The sequence below is a fragment of the Choloepus didactylus genome, chromosome 7 (assembly GCF_015220235.1).
Source record: "Choloepus didactylus isolate mChoDid1 chromosome 7, mChoDid1.pri, whole genome shotgun sequence".
NCBI lineage: Eukaryota > Metazoa > Chordata > Mammalia > Pilosa > Megalonychidae > Choloepus > Choloepus didactylus.
This window is the reverse complement of record NC_051313.1, coordinates 63,025,591-63,047,282: the sequence shown is the minus strand read 5'-3', so window position 1 is coordinate 63,047,282 and position 21,692 is coordinate 63,025,591. Positions and strand designations below refer to the sequence as shown.

The window sequence follows — 21,692 nt, the reverse complement described above, 5'->3', positions numbered from 1 at the left end:
CTGGAGTAGACTGTTGGTGGGATGGAACCCAGGTCTCAGTATTTCAAAGCAATTATCTCCTCTGTCTAGATTACCAGACTCTATGCACTAAAGAGATATCTGTTTATCTAAATTACGCCTCTCCCAGTTACCCTACCCTGCAAAATGGGCATGTATTAGATGCTTTGGCCTTAGACTGTGTTAGAGAGCATACACAGATTTTGTGAGAGGCAGGCCTCTCCCAGGCTCACCTGGCTCTAAACCTGTGCCACCCAGTGAGGTAGCACAAGCCAAATGTGGCTCTTGAAATGCAATTAATTAAAGTCTATTAAAATTAGACAGTTCAGCGATAGAACAATGCCATCACCACTGACAGTTCTATAGTCAGCACCAATCTAGTACCTGGTAACAGAAATTCAATCCTAAAATCATTCACCAAGGGTACTAGAGGGAAAAGGCATTACCAGATAAAAGTAGTTATTGCTGTAAGGGCTCAAAATCCTATAAGACTCTTTCTTTTCTTTGTTCTTGAAACAAACAGTGCTAGTTCTACAGTGTTCTTTAGTCCCAGGCAATCACTTAATTTCAGAGCAGCCTGCATACTGACCAAGAACATGCACATTCCACTGAAAGAAATCAAGTGTACCCTACTGGTTAAGCGTTAGGGCTCTGAAGTCAACAACACTCCAGGTTTGAGATGTGAGACCGTGAACAAGGTACTTAGCTTTAAAATACAAGAAAATGGAGTTGGCATTGATAGTAACCATCTGTAGGTCTGTTGCGGTAATTAAATGAGATTAAATACCTAAAACAGTTATTAAAATGTAAGAGCTAAAAGTATAAAACTCTTAAAAAATACATAAGTAAAAATCTTCACGACCTTGGATCAGGCAACAGTTTCTAATATATATGACAACAAAAGCACAAGCAACCAAAGAAAAAACAAATTGGACTCCATCATGAAGGTGAAAAACAACCCAAAGAATGGAAAAAACATTTGCAAACTGTTTATCTGACAAGGGTCTAGAATCCAGAATACATAAAGAACACTTACAAATCAATAAGAAAAAGAAAATCCAGTTTAAAAAGGGGCAAAGGACCTGAATAGACATTTCTTCAAAGGGATATACAGATGGCCAATAAGCATACAAAAAGATGCTCAACATCATTAGTCATTAGGGAAACACATATCAAAATCATAATGATATATACCACTTCAAACCACTAGATGGCTATAATCACAAAGAAAGACAATGCCAAATGTTGGCAAACATATGGATAAATTGGAACTTTATGCATTATTGTGGGAATATAAAATGACACCACCACTTTGGAAAACAGTTTGGCAGTTCCTCAAAATGCTGAACACAGAATTACCATGTGACCTAGAATTTCCACTCCTAGGTAAATATCCAAGAGAATTTAAAACATATGTCTACACAAAAACATGTACATCAATGTTCATAGCAGCACTGCATATAGCCAAAAAGTAGAAACAACCCAAATGTCCATCAACTCAAGAAATGGATAAAGAAAATGTGGTATATACATACAACAAAATATTATTCAGCCATAAAAAAGAGATGAAGTACTGATTTAAACTACGAAATGGAGGACCTTGAAAACATTATGGTAAGTGAAAGAGGTCAGATACAAAAGCCACATATTGTATGGATGGTTCCATTTAGATGAAATGTCTAGAATAGGCAAACCCATAGATATATAAAATAGATTAGTGGTTTCCAGGGGTTGGGAGGAGAGGGGAATGGGGAATGACTGCTAATGGACGCTAGATTACTTTTTGGGCTGAGGAAATGCCCTATAATTAGATAATGGTGACAGTTGCACAATTTTATGAATATACTAAAAACCACTGAACTAACACTTTAAAAGGGTGGGTATTATGTTACGTGAATTGTATTCAATTAAAAAACAAAAATCCAGTATGAAACTTAGAGAAGGGCAAAAAAAAAAAAAAAAAAAAAAAAAAAACCAACTTTTTTAGATAAAAGGCAGAATATAAGCAAACATAGAGGTATACCTATATTAAATTTTTTTCTAAGTTTCTTTTTGTTTCTCTTCTGAACTATACCTCATTATGTCTTTCGCAGTCCCTGGTCCCAATCGAAATTAATCCAACAGAATTGAAAGTAATCCTCTAGTTCCCTATTGTAACTCACAATTTTTTTTCAAAACTCTACAAATGTCCAAAACACATGCTAATACCTGATAATCATAGTAAATTTCATTTACTGCATACAATTTTGATGTTTTAACTGGGGATAGGTATAGGTAAACACAAGTTTCAAATAAAACAATGATTTAAAAAAAGTTAAGCAGATGCAGATATGCACAGATACTATTACTATTCCACTATAGTCAACACCTCACTTTCACCTTACACACACGTTTCCAATTCAACTTAACACAATTCAACAAATTATTGATAATATACTATATAAACAGTAATGTGGAAGTAAACCACCCCACAAGATCATTAGCTTTCTCCTTCTTCATCAGTGATTACATAGTCTACCAACTCACAGTATTATCATTACAAATAGATGTTAGCAAAAGCAGGACATGAATTAAAAAGAAACCAAGGCTTCCAGTTTCAAAATATCAGACTGATAATATACTACAACCTTTCCCTCCCATATCAAATCCCTAACAGAAAAAGTTCTGAACAATAAATAAATAAATGGATAACTGAGCTTGAAACAAAAAGAACAACTCAAAAGTTCACAAATAACCAAGAAATTCCTAAAAAAAGAAAGATTAGATTGAAGAGGGAACCTATAACCTTGACTAGGAATGGTAGAATTCTGCTGGAGATGGTAGAACTGGTGGAAACCCATAGCAGGAAGGGGCACGAAGACAATAAACAGGATCATTACTTGGAGAATCCAAGTGAGATGAGCCAAGCAGATAAACCCGTGCACCATTCTCCCCCTATCACCCTGGTAGGATAGCTGCATCTGGAGGGGGAGGGGAGAGTCTGTGGGAGCTGGGGAATGGGAAGGAAGGCAGTCCTCATCGCCCACCCCCACCTCCAGGGGCTATTCTGTATTCTGTAGGGAATAGTGGGCACCCTACACTATCACCACAAAGTCCTCTCCCCCTTCCTTAATGTGGGGAGTAAACAGATGGAAGGAGCACCAGCCTCCCTCCATTATCTGCCAAACATTTGAGGAAAGCCAAAATTATAAAAGAAAGACATATCAACTCAACAAATGGAAGAAATTACACCTGAAGAAACAGAGAGTTCATAAAGGAATCTGAACAAAATTTCAAATTAAGTATAATCCAAATATTCAAAGATAAGAGAAAATATGGCATTCACAAAAGGATAGTTTTAGAACAAGAGCAGTCATGAAAAAGGGCCATTCAGAGATTTTGCAAACATTAAAGGGGATTTTAATTTTAATTTTAAAAAGAAAACATATTCACATATATGTATAACTAAAATTAGTTGTAAAAGGGGAGAAAATTAAAAATATGTAAGGAGTCATTAAGGACTTAGAAATGGGAAGATTAAGAGATAATAACTGATATTGTTTTGCATTTTAATTTACAAAGCTCAGACTTTCAAACTAAATTCCAGAAGCCCAATCTCACTGCAAACCTGAAATCTCACTGCAAACCTGAAATACAAAATACTTTTGTATTTGACTCTATATGTCAAATACAAAATACTTTTGTATTTGACTCTATATGTCAAATACAAAAGTTTCAAGATATTAAATACTCTTTAAATTGCAATTTCAACTCCACATTTTCCCTTTAAATGGTTGTCTTAAGCAAGGGTTTCTGTCTCATCTATACAATAAGTATCTTGGGTGATGTGCCCAAAGTAGTTGCTTGGTACATGTTGACTGGACAAAACAGTGTGGTATTGGCATAAAGATAGACAAACAGATCAATGAAACAGGAACAGGGAGTCCAGAAATAGATCCATAAATAAATGACAACAGATTTTCAACAAAGATGCAAAGCTAATTCCACAGAGAAAGCACAGTGTTTTCATCAAATAGTGCTGGAACAACTGGATATCCACACGCAAAATAATGAATTTCAATTCATGCCTCGAACCATTTACAAAAAGTAACCCAAAAAAAGATCATAGGACTAACTGTAAAACCTAGAGCTATAAAACTTCAAAAAGAAAACAGAAGAGAATACTTGTGACCTTGGATAAGCAAAGATTTCTTAGATACACACCCAAAACTGAAGACTGATAAGTTATATTTCAATAAAATAAAAATGCCTGCTCTTCAAATGACACTGTTAAATAACAAAAAGATAAGCCACAGACTAAATATTTGCAAATCATATGTGATAAAGGACTTTCATCCAGAATATATAAAGAACTCTGAAACCCATTAATAAGAAAGCAAACCCAATTTTTAAAAAAATGGGCAAAAGATTTGAACACACAATTCACCAAGAAGATTTATGACTGGAAATGCTAATCAAAACCACAATGAGACACCATTCATTAGGATGGCTAAAATTTAAAAGACAGACAGTATTAAGGGTGACAAGGATGTGGAGGTACTGGTGGAAATGAAAAACAGTACAACTACTTTAGAAAACATTTTGGTGGTTTCTTATGAAGTTGAATTCCACCTACCATCCTATCTCAGTCATTTCACTCCTAGGTATTTACCCAAAAGAAAACAAAGTATATGCCCATACAGAGACTTGCACATGAAAGTTCATGACAGCTTTATTTGTAATAGTCAAAATCTGGAAACAATCCCAACATCCATCAACTGAGGAATGGATAAACTGTAGCACATCTCAGCAATAAAAATAAACTATTGATACAAGCAACATGGATGAATCTCAAAATAATTATGCTAAGTGGAATAAGTCAGTCAAAAACAGTACATATTCTATGATTCTATTTAAATAAAATTCTAAAATTTTAGATTATGTAGATTATGTCTAATCTATAAAGACAGCAGATCAGTGGTTGCCTGGGGACTGGAAGAGTTCAAGGGACTACTAAGCAGTATGAGCAAACTTTGGAAATGTTCTTTATCTTGATTGTGGTGATGGTTTCACAAGTGTATGGTATACTGCTTACCAAATATGTGCAGGTTATTTTATGTCAATTACACCTCAATACAGCTGTTTAAAAAATATAACCACAAAGAAGAATGTAAACCTAAAAGATATAGTTGCTGTATCATCACCTCTCAAACACAAACTATTAAATCAATGCAAGGTGGGGAGAAGTACCTGTGGGCTGGGATGGGAGGAACCCAGGGGGTCACACAGCACAGACTTGATGTAGGGCAGGAGTTAGATGAGGTAAGAAAGGAGGAGCAAGAGGCCCTACAGGAGAGGGGAGCCCAAATGTAAGAAAGGCAAAGTTCTCTGAAAGGAAGAGGAAAAGATGCATGCAATGAAAATCCATGGCAACCACGTACAAAGGTGCCTACCGCGTGCCAAGCATGGTGCGAGGCACTCTACACTCTTCATCCATTCACATGTTATCATCTCCATTTCACAGGTGCAGAAACTCAAGCTCCAAAAGGTTAACTAACATTCAAACTTAGTGGTGGCACATCCAAAGTCTACCTATGCTCTCTCTGCTGTGCAACTTCGCCTCCAATTAATGAAAGCAAAACCTCATCGTAAATTATGTACAAGCACAAAAACACCTAAGTGTTTATAATGGCTTTCTTCCTAATCTATACTGCTAAATGGTGGAACAGATTTTAACTCACCTTCAGCAAGGTCTACAAGTCTCTATGTGCCATATCATCCACTCTGGGGCCCTGAAGCAGTCTATGTCTCCACCTCCTGGGAGGTTGGGGAGGTGATGGAGACCATTGTGAAAGGGAAGGAAGTGTGTCTGCATGTTCACATACACACAATGTGGCTGAGAAGTGAAATGCTCATGCACCTGTGCTAGCGACAACTAGAAATATCTCCTTTTCCCTGCCACATTCATTCATGGGTCACCAATCGGGAAATGGTGAACCAGATCAGCAAGAACACCACCTTATTTGCTGGAACTCTCTGTACCCTTTAACCCCAAGCAGATACATTTTATTTCTTTCAACTGGGATGTATAGGAAATGTACTGTGTGCCAGGGACTGGGCTGGATATTTACACAAATGTAAATTACCCAGTGAGGAGAAGGGCAATTCCGTTTTATGCTTTAGGAATCTGGAGGAAGTAACCTGCACAAGGTCACATGGCTGATATGTAGTGGAGTCCTCATCTAGGGCCCTAGCCACCAGTCGACTCTGTCTGTCACATTAAATACCAAATGGTAATCTAATTTGCATATCTCATTAATTAAAACACACACAGACCTTCTCCTTGAAGTGTTCTACAAATAGCTTCATCCCAGCCAAGGCTCTTTAGTCTATATCCATATTCCAAGACTGCACATTAGTCTGCGTGTTCACATACACAGAATGTGGCTGGGAAGTGAAAACGTGTCACAACACATTAGTGGTCATAAAATCAATTAGTGGGCATTAAACAGCAACGGTACTAAATAATATCAACAAAAAGTTACAGAGAACTATATAAACCAACTAGACCTAACAGACATATAGAATACTTCATACAACAGCAACATAATACACATTCCTTTGTAGGGCACAAGGATCATTCCCCAGGGCAGACCATATGTTAGGTTACAAAACAAGTCCCAATAAATTCAAACATATTGAAATCACAGTGTCTCTTTCCCAACTACATGAAATGAAGCTAAAAATCAGTAACATAGAGGAAGAACTGGAAAATTCATTAATATGTGGAAATTAATGGACTCATCAACAACCAGATAGTCAAAGAAGTCATCAGAGGGGAAATTAGGAAAGATCTTGAGGCAAATGAAAATGAAAACACAATATACCAAAAGTTATGAGATACAGCAAAAGCAGTGCTGAGAAATTTGTAGCTCTAAATGCTTGCATTAAAAAATAAGCTCACAAATCAGAGACCTAACCTCACAACTAGAGGATCTAGAAAAAAAGCAAACCAAACCCAAAGTGAGGAGAAGGAAGGAAATAAACACCAAAGGAGAGATAAATGAAATGGGGGGAATGAGGGGAACAAGAACCAATGAAACCAAAAGTTGGTTATTTGAAAAGATCAATAAAATTGACAAACAGCTAGACTAAGAAAAAAGAGAGGACGCAAATAATTAAAATCAGAAATGAAAGAGGGTACATTAACAACCCCACTGAAATAAAAAGGATTATAAGAGGATACTATTAACAAAGTGTATGCCAATGAATTAAACAACCTAGATGAAATGGATGAATTCCTGGAAACACACACACTACCTACACTGTCTAAAGAAGAAATAGATCTCAACACACCAATAAAAAAGAAAATTGAATCAGTCATCAAAAAACTCCAAACAAGATAGAAGAAGATGATGGCATGAAGAGGAGTGGAAGCTAGTCAGTCCCCCCGGAACAACTAATAAACAATCAGGAACAACTAGTAAATAATCCGGAATAACTACGGGGGGACAAATGTGACCGTCCGCTCACAATACACCAACCGGAACTGGGAGGAATGCCTGAGATCACAGCATAAAATCTGTAAGTAAAAACTGCTGATCCAAGCCAGGAATCCCCTCCCCCTACGGCCCAAACTGCAAAGCCTGAGAGCCCCTCCCCCACAACAAACTGCAAAGCCTGAGAGCCCCTTCCCCAAACAAACTGCAAAGCCTTGCTGTGCTAGAAAGCAGCACTCTCCAAGCAAGTGCATTTAGCTCAGCTGAGCTCCAACTGGGGTTTTAATTAACAAGCGTGGACTGCTCAATACAAGCTATGAAACCCCAACAAGCAGACAGAGGCTTTTGGTGACGACTCTCCTTGGAGAGCCAGAGGACCTCTCTGGGAGGGAGGGGAAGCCCAGAGGACCCGGTTCTATCTCTGGCCGATAGGTGAAAGTGAGGGGGTCTGCAGACTGACACTGAAGGGGGGCATTCTGTCCCTTTTTCAGCTCAGTGGAGAAAGCCTCAGCCATTTTCAATTCCCAGCACTAGACCCAGACAAGGGCAGAGACAGCAGAGCCAGAGACTATTCAAATGTTAATGACCTCTCCCTAGGGGGTGTATCTTCCCTAAGAGGAAAGAGGTGGTGCCAAGCTCTACTACCCGCCTTCCATTCAGAACCAGACCCCAGAGCCTGGGGGAAAACAGCTACGGGCCACACCTCCTTACACCAGTCTGGAGTTACAGGCGCCACCTGCTGGGCAGTAAAGTACAGTGACTTGAGCCCTCACAGGGTGTATCAATCTAAGAAACCCTCAGGGAGATGTGATACTATTGCCTCCTACTAGACCTGAGCCTGTTCTGGTCTGGGAAAACCTGAAGGGGGTAAGCAAGGAAACCAGATGACTAGACAATAGAAAACTAAAACCTACACTAAGAAAAACAAAGTTATGGCCCAGTCAAAGGAACAAACTTACACTTCAACTGAGATACAGGAATTTAAACAACTAATACTAAATCAATTCAAAAAGTTTAGGGAAGACATGGCAAAAGAGATGAAGTGTGTAACAAAAACACTGGGTGTACATAAGATAGAAATCGAAAGTTCAAAAAAACAACTGACAGAATCTATGGAAATGAAAGGCACAACACAAGAGATGAAGAACATAATGGAGACATACAACAGCAGATCTCAAGAGGCAGAAGAAAATACTCAGGAACTGGAGAACAAGGCACATGAAAGCCTACACACAAAAGGACAGATAGAGAAAAGAATGGAAAAATATGAGCAACTTCTCCAGAACTTAAAAGACAAAACAAAATGCAGGAATGTATGTGTCATTAGTGTCCCAGAAGGAGAAGAGAAGGGAAAAGGGGCAGAAACAATAACAGAGGAAATAATCAATGAAAACTTCCCATCTCTTATGAAAGACATAAAACTACAGATTCAAGAAGTGCAGCATACCCCAAACAGAATAGATATGATTAGGCCTATGCCAAGACACTTAATAATCAGATTATCAAACGTCAAAGATAAAGAGAGACTCCTGAAAGCAGCAAGAGAAAAGTGATCCATCACATACAAAGGAAGCTTGGTAAGACTACATGCGGATTTCTCAGCAGAAACCATGGAGGTAAGAAACAAGTGGGGTGATATATTTAAGATACTAAAAGAGAAAAAACCACCAACCAAGAAACCTATATCTGGCAAAACTGTCCTTCAAATATGAGGGAGAGCTTAAAATATTCTCTGACAAGCAGACAATGACAGAGTTTGTGAAGATACCTGCTCTACAGGAAATACTAAAGGGGGCACTACAGACTGAAAGGAAAAGACAGGAGTGAGAGGTCTGGGACACAATTTTGGGAGACAATAACACAGCAATGTAAGTATACTGAACAAAGATGACTGTGAGTATGGTTGAAAGAGGAAGGTTAGGAGCATGTGGGACACCAGAAGGAAAGAGGAAAGTTCAAAACTAGGACTGTATAACTCAGTGAAACCTAGGGTGTTCAACAATTGTGGTAAAAGGTACAAGTATGTTTTTTACATGAAGGAGAACAAAGGAATGTCAGCATTGCAAGGTGTTAAAAATGGGCTGGGATTGGGGGAAAAATACAATCAATGCAAACTAGAGACTATAGTTAACAGAAACAGTGTATTATGCTTCCTTTAATGTAACAAAGGCAATATACCAAAGCTAAATGCATATGGAGGGGGAGACACAGGGGAAGGGTATGGGACTCTTGCCATTGGTAATACTGACTAACTCTTTTTTTTTTTTTAAATTCAGTTTTATTGAAATATATTCACAAACCATACAGTCATCCATGGTACACAATCAACTGTTCACAGTATGATCATATAGTTATGCGTTCATCACCACAATCTATTTCTGAACATTTTCCTTACATCAGAAAGAATCAGAATAAGAATAAAAAATAAAAGTGAAAAGAGAATACCCAAACCATCCCCCCATCCCACCCTATTTGTCATTTAGTTTTTACTCCCATTTTTCTACTGATTTTTTTTCAATTTTTTAACTTTGTTTATCAAAAAATTAAAAACAGGCAAACAACAACCAAAAAAACCCCACAACATTTCAAACAAAGCAATGGATTAAGGAAAACAAATAACCTAAAATAACTACTTTGCTTCCAATATGTTCCTACCATACCCCAAGAAAATTAATAAACCATGTCCAAACAGAGGAGTAAGAAAAACAAATAATCTAAAATAACTACATTGCTTCCAACATGTTCCTACCATACCCCAAGAAAATTAACAACCCCTAAGAAAACAAAGGAATAAGAGAAAAAAAAAACCTAAAATAACTCTATTGCTTCCAACATGATCTTACTATATCCAAGAAAGTTTACAAGCCATAATCATTCCTGAGCATTCCCATAACATTGAGATTACCCTCCACAGTTTATCTGTTCTTATTAGATTATCATTCCCCCTCCACTAATTGGTATCTCTAGGTCCCCTACATTCTACAGTATAAAACATTGTACATTTTTCACAGAATTCACATTAGTGGTAACATACAATATCTCTCTTTTTGTGCCTGGCTTATTTTGCTCAGCATTATGTTTTGTTTTTTTTTTTAATCTTCATTTTATTGAGATATATTCATATACCACGCAGTCATACAAAACAAATCATACTTTCAATTGTTCACAGTACCATTACATAGTTGTACATTCATCACCCAAATCAATCCCTGACACCTTCATTAGCACACACACAAGAATAACAAGAATAATAATTAGAGTGAAAAAGAGCAATTGAAGTAAAAAAGAACACTGGGTACTTTTGTCTGTTTGTTTCCTTCCCCTATTTTTCTACTCATCCATCCATAAACTAGACAAAGTGGAGTGTGGTCCTTACGGCTTTCCCAATCCCCTTGTCACCCCTCATAAGCCACATTTTTATACAACTGTCTTCGAGATTCATGGGTTCTGGGTTGTAGTTTGATAGTTTCAGGTATCCACCACCAGCTACCCCAATTCTTTAGAACCTAAAAAGGGTTGTCTAAATTGTGCATAAGAGTGCCCACCAGAGTGACCTCTCGGGTCCTTTTGGATTCTCTCTGCCACTGAAGCTTATTTCATTTCCTTTCACATCCCCCTTTTGGTCAAGAAGATGTTCTCCGTCCCACGATGCCAGGTCTACATTCCTCCCCGGGAGTCATATTCCACGTTGCCAGGGAGATTCACTCCTCTGGGTGTCTGATCCCACGTAGGGGGGAGGGCAGTGATTTCACCTTTCAAGTTGGCTTAGCTAGAGAGACAGGGCCACATCTGAGCAACAAAGAGGCATTCGGGAGGAGGCTCTTAGGCACAACCATAGGGAGGCCTAGCCTCTCCTTTGCAGCAACCGTCTTCTCAAGGGTAAAACCTGTGGTAGAGGGCTCAACCCATCAAACCACCAGTCCCCTATGTCTGTGGTCATGTTAGCAACCATGGAGGTGGGGTAGGCGAATACCCCTGCATTCTCCACAGGCTCCTGAAGGGGGCACTGCATCTTTTTTTTTTTCGTTTTTTTTTTTTTTTTTTTTAACTTTCCCTTCTTTTTTAAATCAACTGTATGAAAAAAAAGTTAAAAAGAAAACAAACATACAATAAAAGAACATTTTAAAGAGACCATAACAAGGGAGTAAGAAAAAGACAACTAATCTAATCTAACTGCTTAATTTCCAACATGTTCCTACTTTACCCCAAGAAAGTTACCTAATATAGCAACATTTCTGTGAACTTGCTCCTACTATATCCATCAGAAATTAACAGACCATAGTCATTCCTGGGCATCCCCAGAACGTTAAATAGCTTATCTGTTCTTCTTGGATTATTGTTCCCCCTTCCTTAACTGCTCTCTATTGCTAGTTCTCCTACATTCTACATTATAAGCCATTTGTTTTATATTTTTCAAAGTTCACATTAGTGGTAGCATATAATATTTCTCTTTTTGTGCCTGGCTTATTTCGCTTAGCATTATGTCTTCAAGGTTCATCCATGTTGTCATATGTTTCACGAGATCGTTCCTTCTTACTGCCGCGTAGTATTCCATCGTGTGTATATACCACATTTTATTTATCCACTCATCTGTTGAAGTACATTTGGGTTGTTTCCATCTTTTGGCAATTGTGAATAATGCTGCTATGAACATTGGCGTGCAGATATCTGTTCGTCTGACTGACTCTTTATTCTACTTTAGTGGAAGAACCTAAGACGGCGGCTAGGTGAGACGGCAAAAAAGCACCTCTGTGAAAAATACTGGATAAAAGCCAGAAAGTGACCCAGAACACCAGTTCCAGTGATGCACCAGCTGGACAAGGTCTGCTAAATCTACAGGGACCGTGCATTTGGTGAAATGGGGAGTCCGCATTCTGAAATGAATGAGTGAGCCAGCTGAAAGTCCCACAGCCGCGCTGCGGTGTGGGGAAACCGTGGGTTGGCGTTTGGAGACAGACTAGTTCTTTTTATTAAAAAAAAACAAAAAAACAAACAAACCCAGGAGTGTCTGTGGTTACGATGGTGAGAACCAAGCGGTGAAGCACGGAAAGTGCAGGCTGGGCCAACGTCTCAGTGTCTGGCGTGGAGGATAGCCCACCGCTGATTGTCCTGGGGCCAGGGGGGCAGAGGGAAGCCAAAAGGAGAAAGAAACCGTACCCCTTGCAGCCATCTCCTTGGTGGGCTGGAAATGCTCCTGCCCAGGCTGGAGCTATAGCCCAGAGCCAGGCCAAGGGTCCCAGTGTGACAGGAAGTGATTCCCGCAACACTGCGCACACGCCACAATATCAGCCGTGGACAGTGGCCTTTAGCACACACAGCTAATTGTCCCGGAGCTGGGAAGGCGGAGCTGTGCGGAAAGGGGGAAATTAACAAGCCCCATTCAACCATCTTTAAAGCAGGCTAGGAATGCCCCTGCATGGCCCGGCGCGCACTTGTGACATGGCACAACCTTTCCTCAGCAGAGGTCGTAGAAGAGCACGGCTGAGAAGGAGCACCCGCTTGGAAATCCCAGGGACCCTATGCCAATACCAAGGACTTGTGGGTCACCGGCAGACAATCTGTGGCAAGACTGAAATGAAAGCTTAGACTCTTGCAACAGCCTTAAATCTCCAGGAACACCTGGGAGGTTTGACTATTAAAGCTTCCCTGCCTCCCTAAGTACCTAGACACATGCCCCACATTCAGGGTGGACAGCATCAACAACACACCCAAACTTAGTGCACCAACTGAACCCCAAAGAATCAGATCCCCACACATCACAAAGACAAAGTTGGGGAGAACTGACTTGAGGGGAATAGGTGACTTGCGGATGCCATCTGCTGGTTAGAGAAAGTGTACACCACCAAGCTGTAGATCTGACAAATCAGAGATCGGTATTTTTTATATCCTGAAAGAACCCTATCAAGTAAAGCAAATGCCAAGAGGCCAAAAACAACAGAAAATCTTAAAGCATATGATAAAACCAGATAGAATGGAGAATCCAAACCCAAAACACCCAAATCAAAAGATCAGAAGAGACATAGTACTTGGTGCAATTAACCAAAGAACTACAAACAATGAGAGCATGGCACAGGATATAAAGGACATGAAGAAGAGCATGGCACAGGATATAAAGGACATGAAGAAGACCCCAGAAGAGCATAAAGAAGAAATTGCAAGGGTAAATAAAAAAACAGAAGATCTTATGGAAATAAAAGAAGCTGTTGGCCAAATTATTCTACTTTAGTTTAATTCTGTTTTTCCTTTTGTTGCTTCCTAGCTGTCATGTTTTGTTGTTTTCTCTTTCTTTTTTTCGTTTTCTCTTGTCCGTCTACCTTCTTTGACTCTTCCTCCTCCTTTTTGAAGAAATGGAGATGTCCTTAAAAAGATAGTGGTGATGGTGGTGAATACATAAATACGTGACTATACAAGGAACCATCAATTGTTTACTTAGGATGGAATGTATGGTGTGTGAACAAAACTGTCTTAGAAAAATGGGTTGATGAAGAAAACTTGAAAGCACTATATTGAGTGAAATAAGACAGACACGTAAGGACAAATATTGCAGGGTCTCACTGATAGGAACTAATTATAATATGTAAACTCTTGACATGAAATGTTAAGTTATCAGGATAGAGAACGTGGCTAAAGAATGGGGAGCTGTTGCTTATTATGAGCAGAAGGTTCAACTAGGGTGAAATTAAACATTTGGAAATGGACAGAGGTGATGGTAGCATGTTGTGAGAAAAACTAACAGTGCTGAATGGTATGTGAATGTGGTGGAAAGGGGAAGCTCAGAGTCACGTATGTCACCAGAAGGAAAGTTGGAGGTTAAAAGACAGGAACGTATAAAACAGTGAATCTCGTGGTGGACAATATCCTTGATTAACCGTACAAATATTAGAAATCTCTCTCATGAACCAGAACAAATGTATGACACTATCTAGAAGTTAATAATAGAGGGGCATATAGGAAAACCAATAAACCTATTGCAAACTACATACTACAGTTAGTAGTAGTTTAACATTTTTTCATCAACAATAACAAATGTACAATACCAATATCATGAATCAATAATGGAGGGGAGGTGGTTAGGGGTATGGGAGGATTTGAGTTTCCTTTTTTTGTGTGTCTTTATTTCTTTTCTGGAGTAATGAAAATGTTCTAAAAATTGAAAAAAAATTTTAATTGTGGTGATGGATGCACAGCTGTATGATGGTACCATAGGCAATTGATTGTACACTTTGGATCTCTGGAGAGTTGTATGGTATGTGAACAATCTCAATTAAAAAATTAAAAAAGGACAGAGGAGAAAGAAAAAACAACAAAAAACTACAAAGAAAAGTCCAGAATCATATGGCTTCACTAGTGAATTTTACCAAACATTGCAAGAAGAATTAACACCAATCCTATGCAAACTCCTCCAAAAAATTGAAGAGGAGGAAAAACTTCCTAACTCATTCTAAGAGGCAAACATCACCCTAATACCAAAGCTATGTAAAGAGAAATCCTCAACAAAATACTAGCAAACTGAATCCAACAGCACATTAAAGGAATTATATACCATAATCTAGTGAAATTTATCTCAGGTATGCAAGGGTGGATCCACATAAGAAAATCAATTAATATAATACATCACATTAATAGTATGCATGGGGAAAAAAAACACATGACCATCTCAATTGATTCAGAAAAGGCATTTGACAAAACCCAGCACTTCTTAATAAAAACACAAAACTAAGAATAAAAGGATACTTCCTCAACATGATTTAAAACAAAACAAAACAAAACAAAACATGAAAAATCCACAGTTAACAACATACTCAATGGTAGAAGTCTGAAAGCTTTCTCTCTAAGATCAGGAAAAAGACAAGGATGCCTGCCCACTGGCACCACTGTTACTCAACACTGTACTGGAAGTTCCAATCAGAACAATTAGGCAAGAAAAAGAAATAAAAGCCATCCATGTTGGAAAGGATATGACCCTATATAGATAAAATCCTGAAAAATTCTACAACAAAGCTACCAGAGCTAATAAATGAATTCAGAAAAGTGATGGGGTACAACATCAACATGCAAAAATCAGCACTGTTTCTATACACTAGAAAGGAAAAATCTTAAGAAATCAAGAAAAAAAAATCCATTTACAACAGCAACTAAAAGAAGTAAATACCTAGGAATAAATTTAGCCAAAGATGTAAAGGATGTAAACATTGCTAAAAGAAATCCAAGAAGACATAAATAAATGGGAGGACATTCCATGTTCATGGATTGGAAGAGTAAATATCCTTAAGATGCCAATCCTGCCCAAAAGTGATTTACAGATTCAATGCAATCCCAATCAAAATTCCAACAGCCTTCTTTACAGAAATGGAAAAGTTGATCATCAAATTTATATAGAAGGGTAAAGGGCTGTGAACAGTCAAAACCATCTTGAAAAAGAACAAAGTTGTGAGTGCTCATACTTCCTAATTTTAGAACTTTTACAAAGCTACAGTAATTGAAACAGCATGGTACTGCCGTAAGAATAGACATATAGACCAATGGAATTCAAATGAGAGTTCAGAAACAAACTCTCACATCTATGGTCAACTGATTTTTGAAAAGGATGCTAAGTCTACTCAGTGGGGAAAAAACAGTCTCTTCAACAAATGGTGCTGGGAAAACTGGATCTCTATATGCTTAAAAATTACGGTAGACCCCTACCTCACAACATATACAAAAATCAACTCAAAATGGAGAAAAGACCTAAATATAACAACCAAAACTATAAAACTCCTAGAATAAAACATATGGAATTATCTTCAGAACCTTGTGTTAGGCAATGGTTTCTTAGACTTTACACCAAAAGCATGAAAAACAAAAGAAAAAAATTAGGAAACATCTTCAAGAGCTAGTGATAGGAGACAGTTTCTTAGGCCTTACACCAAAAGCACAAGCAACAAAAAAAATAGATAAATGGGAACTCCTCAAGACTGAATATTTCTGTGCTTCAAAGGACTTTGTCAAGAGGGTGAAAAGACAACCAACTCAATGAGAGAAAATATTTGGTAACCATATATCTGATAAGAGTTTGATATGCAGTATATATAAAGAAATCCTAAAGCTCGACAATAAAAAGACAACTCAATTATAAAATGGGTAAAAGATACAAATAAACATTTCTCCAAAGAGGAAACACAAATAGCTAAAAAGCACATGAAAAGATGTTCATCTTCATTAGCTATTAGGGAAATGCAAATCAAAACCACAATGAGATATTATCTCACACCTATAAGAAAACAGGAAACTACAAGTGTTGGAGAGGATGTGGAGAAATAGGAACACTTCTTCACTGCTGGTGGGAATGTAAAATGGCACAGTTGCTGTGGAAGACAGTTTGGCGGTTCCTCAGAAAACTAAATATTGAGTTGCCCGATGACCTGGCAATTCCACTACTGGTATATACCCAGAAGATTTGAAAGCAGGGACATGCACAGACATTTGCACACCGATGTTCATAGCAGCATCATTCACAATTGCCAAAAGCTGGAAACAATCGAAGTGTCCATCAGCTGATGAATGGATAAACAGAATGTGGTACATACATATCATGGAGTATTACTCAGCAGTCAGAAGGAATGAAGTCCTGAAGCACATGACAACATGGATGAGCCTTGAGGAAATAATGCTGAGTGAAATAAGTCAGACACAAAAGAACAGGTATTATGATTTCACTAATATGAGCTAACCAGAATATGTAAATTCAGTCATAAAATGTAGAATATAGGTTACCAAGAGATAGATTGAAGCTGGAGAATGAGAAGCGATGCCTATTATGTACAGAACTTCTAACAAGGTTGAACTTAAATGTCTGGAAATGGATAGAGGTGAGGGTAGCATGTTATTGGGTTTATAAGTAATAGTGCTGAATTGTACGTGAATTTGGTTGAAGGGTTGTTTAGAGTCATGTATGTCACCAGAAGCTAGAGGTTTAAATATGGGATTGGATAACACAGTGAACCTTGAGGTGGATGTTAAGATTAACACTACAAATATAAATAAGTTCTTTCAAGAACTAGTACAAATGCATGACACTTGTACAAAGAGTTAATAGATTGGTATATATGGGAGAAAAGTACCTAATGCAGGCTATGTACTACAGTTACCAGTAATATCTTAATATCCTTTCATCAACAGTAACAAGTATACTACACAGATGCTAGGGGTCAGTAATGGGGGTGGGGGATAAGGGGTATGAGGTGTTTAGGGTTTTCTTTTTTTATGTCCGTCTTTTTTTTTTTTGGAACAATGAAAATGGTTTAAAATCTAATGTAATGGTGACTGTACAACTAGGTGATCACAATGTGAGACACTGATTGTATACTTTGGATGGATTAAATGGTATGTGAATATATCTCAATAAAATTTGCAGGAAAAAAAGTGCTCGGAGGCTATTGTTGACCATGACTGGTAAACTTTATAAATACAGGAAAGTTCTCACATGAACCAAAACAAACATATGTCACTATTACAAGGTGTTAACAATAGGGAGGTGTGATGGATATATTTGTGTATCAACTTGGCCAGGTAATGGTGTCCAAGTGTCTGGTCAAGCAAGTACTGGCCTAACCATTACTGCAACGTCATTTGTGGCTGGTTAATAAACCAGGCTAGTTTATTAAATCAGCAGTCAACTGGCTACAGCTGTGACTGATTACGTCAATGAAGGGCATATATTCCCCAACGAGAGAATTCAATCAGCTGGATTTAATCCAATCAGTTGAAGACTTTTAAGCAAGACAGACAGAGGACCTTCATTTTTTCTTCGGCTAGCCAGCTAAGTTTTCCTGAGGAGTTCATCGAACACCTTCATTGGAGTTGACAGTTTGCTGCCTGCCCTATGGAATTTGGACTCATGCATCCCCACAGTTGCATGAGACCCTTTTATAAAATCCTATATTTATAGATATCTCTTGTTGATTCTGTTGCCCCAGAGAACCCTAATACAGGAGGTATAAGGGAAAAAATACAATTAATGCAAACTAAGGACTATAGTAAACAGTAACATTGTAATATTCTTTCATCAACTGTAACAAAGGTACTTGTTCCAGTCTGCTAGAGCTGCCATTATACAAAATACCAGAAATGGATTGGCTTTTATAAAGGGGATTTATTAGGTTACAAATTTTAAGTTCTAAGGCCACAAAAGTGTCCAAACTAAGGCACCAACCAGAGGATACTTTTACTGAATGGCCGATGGCATCTGGAACACCTCTGTCAATATCAACAAGAGGATTTTTTCAATGACAAATGGCCAATGGTATCTGAAACACCTCTGTCAGCTGGGAAGCCACATGGCTGGCGTCTGCTGGTTCTTTGCTCCTGGGTTGTTTCAAAATGGCTTTTTCCAAAATGTCTCTGGGCTTCTGCCTTTGCTCCTCTCTGCTTCTATATGTCCTTGCTTCTTTCTCCTAGGGTATTTCTCTCTAAGTGTCCAGGGGTGTTCTTTTCTTCTCCAGGGCAAACTCTGGGCTTCATCTCTGAGCTTAGCATCTCCAAGCATCAGCAGCTAAGTTCTCTTAAGTAGTCCAGTGAATTAATCAAGACCCACCCTGAATGGGCAGGGTCCACGCCTCCATGGAAATAATTCAATCAGAGATTCCACCCTAATCATAGACTAACCAGTCTGCCCCCACAAGATTGCATTTCCTTTCAGTACCAGTAATTCCTAAATACCTCAACTCCGTAACTGGACTCCTGAAGACCCCAGCAACCCTTAAAGCCTTTGTTGACCCCTTTAGGCCTGGGGCTGCCTGGAGACCACACCTGCTGATCAAGAGGGTTGGGAAGGCTTGTAACAAAGAAGGAAGCAGAAATCAGGAAAATGGGACTTGAAGGCCAGTGTATACTTCCTTAGGTTGGCCTGCATCACTGAGCTCATAGGATCTCTCCAGGGAGAATGAGACACCCTATAAAATGTATTTTATAAACACTGATGTATTATATATTTGCAAGATATTATAATTAAGGGAAGTTCTCCAAAAGATGTCATCTTGAACAAATCCCAAATCAGAAAATAAAACAAAGATTTAATGAGAGAATTAGGATAACATGGGGGCAAAGTGATAGCAAATTAGTGGATTAGTGCAAGACTGGGGTTCAAGTTCCAGCTCCACCATTTACTAGCTGTGTAACCCCAGAAATGCCACAAACCCATGATTCTTAATTACCTCAGCTAGCAGTCTCTGTCAGCATTCACACACATCTTTTTTTTTTCTTCCCCATCCCAGCCTAGGCAACTAGAGGGTCTATTGTGGAATGCGACTACAGCGAGAGGCTCACTCAGCCTGAAGGGAAAGTTAGAATCTCTTTACTCTTAGTATTCTGTGGGGTCAACAAAGGCTTTAAGGATCTACATACTTTTGGTTTTAGGAAGGGGTCTCTGGTTGGTTTCTATTTGCAACATCATCTGTGGCTCCCTTATGTTCCCAGAGCAGTGGGTTGATCAGTAAAGTATTTATACATTCAAGACCCGGAGTTCAATCAGAAATTTCAACCCAAATGAGAACTAAACATGAATAACAGCACTACTACTAAGAGAACATGCAAAAATCATGAAAAGTCACTGTCTAGTTGATTACTTAGCAAGAAGAATTAAATGCAAACACAACATGTATTTACAAAGGCATAAAGGTCTTTGAAAGTGATTTTTATTTGTGTGAAGACTAAATCTTTCTCTATGAAATCCTCTCAAATAACATATTTCTAAAGTGTTTCAATTTACCAATGGTTTTATAAGAAGCAAAATGTGTTCTTGTGAACTTTTTTTTTAACAACCGCTTTGACAATGAATCCTAAGGTTGTTTTTATGTACTCCTCTATTTTACACACTGAAAAACTTACTGGAATGTTCCCTAAAGCTCCTTAAGAACAGAAAATTGGTTTGGTTCCTAGACGCTTTAGACCAGGAATAAGAAACCTGCTTGTCTTCAGTATCAGAGAACCAGGGAAAGCCATTGTCACAAGAGAGCTCTAAGGCTTTGGCAGAAGAGGGAGATTAAAAAAAGTTTAAACAAAACAAAGCTCAACATCATTAGCCATTAAGGAAATGCAAATCAAAACCACTATTTCACACCCACTAGAAAAGCTATTATTTTAAAAAGGGCATAAGGAGGATGGGATAAATAGGAACCACTGCTGGTGGGAATGTAAAATGATTCAGCTGTGAATATCAGTGTGGCAATTCCTCCAAAGGTCAAACACAGAATTACCATATGACCTGGCAATCTCACTTCTAGGTATACACTCAAAAGAAGTGAAAATAGGGACTCAGATAATTGTACACCAATGTTTGCAGCAGCATTATTTCCAATAGCCAAAAGGTGGAAGCAACCCATGTGTCCAACAGGTGAATGGATAAACGTGTATATACACTCAATGGAATACTATTCAGTCTTAAAAAGAAACTACGTTCTGACCCATGCTACAACACAGATGAACTCTTTAGACATCAAGTTGACTAAAATAAGCCAGATACAAAAGGACAAATATTGTATGACTTCACACATACGAAATACCTAGAATAAGCAAATTCATAGAGACAGAAAGTAGATTACCAGTTACCAGGTGTGGGGTACGGGGGAAGAAGGAGCTATTACTTAATGGGTAAAGAGTTTCCATCAAGGTGATGAAAGTTTTGGTAATTGATGGTGGTGACAGTAGTGTAATATTTTGAAATTAGTATCACTGAATTGTATAAACCAAAGTGGTTAAAATGGGAAAATTTGTGTTAATACAGTTACCACAATAATTTTTTTTTTTTAAAGGAAGGGCCACAAGAAGAGTGAAAGATTAGAAAAGAAAGAAAATAAGTAACAAAAATGAGCAAGAAAGAGGTAGCTGTGGTAGGGAATGCCGCTGACAACTGCTCAGGGGAGCAGGGCAGCCGAACTCTGGGGCAGACATATCCAGGACTGACAAAGATGGTCTTTCAAACTCAGAACCACATCCTTAATCCAGAACTCCAGAACTCATTGTTTCTGCCCTTATTTCCATTAGGTTCCTCTATTCCTGGTTCTAATATTAAAATGTACAAGATTTCTGATAAAAGTAGAGAATTAAAATTTTATGATACCTTGAAAGGTACCCCAAAGGATCCATTATAAAAATATGCCCCCTTAATATAGTTAATTGAACAACACTGTGTCTAAGGTGTGACCTTGGTCAAATCATTTTAACTATTTTGTATTTCCATCT

The 21,692-nt window shown here is 38.3% G+C and overlaps 1 protein-coding gene across 1 annotated transcript in view; it reads right to left on the bottom strand.

The window, feature by feature from the left end:
• RRAGD (Ras related GTP binding D) overlaps positions 1 to 21,692 on the bottom strand; it is a 51,777-nt gene that overhangs the window by 25,841 nt on the left and 4,244 nt on the right. The window lies entirely within an intron of this gene.